Raw genomic sequence first — 310 nt, forward strand, 5'->3', positions numbered from 1 at the left:
TTTCCCTCTAGCTTTGTTATCTGTTTCTCTCTTTCTCTTCTTATTCTGACATTTTTCACTCTCTAAGTTTGTTCTTCCTTTCACTTCTTTCTTTCCTTTTTTCTTTTTTCCCTCTTGTCTTTTGTCCTTACTCTCTTCTGTGCTCACTTATTGGGGCTAAAAATCTGGGTGATGAGATTTTTTTCATGGATTTTCCTAGCTCTTCTTACTCTGGCTTGAATTCTCCTATCCATGATGGGTGAGTGTATTTGTCTTAGGGAGCAATGAGTACAGATTAAAAAAAAAATAAGAAACTTATTCATTTATTCCT

At 34.5% G+C, this 310-nt stretch overlaps 1 protein-coding gene across 3 annotated transcripts in view; it reads left to right on the forward strand.

Moving 5' to 3' along the window:
- STX3 (syntaxin 3) overlaps window positions 1–310 on the forward strand; it is a 53,560-nt gene that overhangs the window by 36,746 nt on the left and 16,504 nt on the right. The window lies entirely within an intron of this gene.

This window comes from Tupaia chinensis, unplaced genomic scaffold (genome assembly GCF_000334495.1).
Source record: "Tupaia chinensis unplaced genomic scaffold, TupChi_1.0 Scaffold000213_1, whole genome shotgun sequence".
NCBI classification, from domain to species: domain Eukaryota; kingdom Metazoa; phylum Chordata; class Mammalia; order Scandentia; family Tupaiidae; genus Tupaia; species Tupaia belangeri.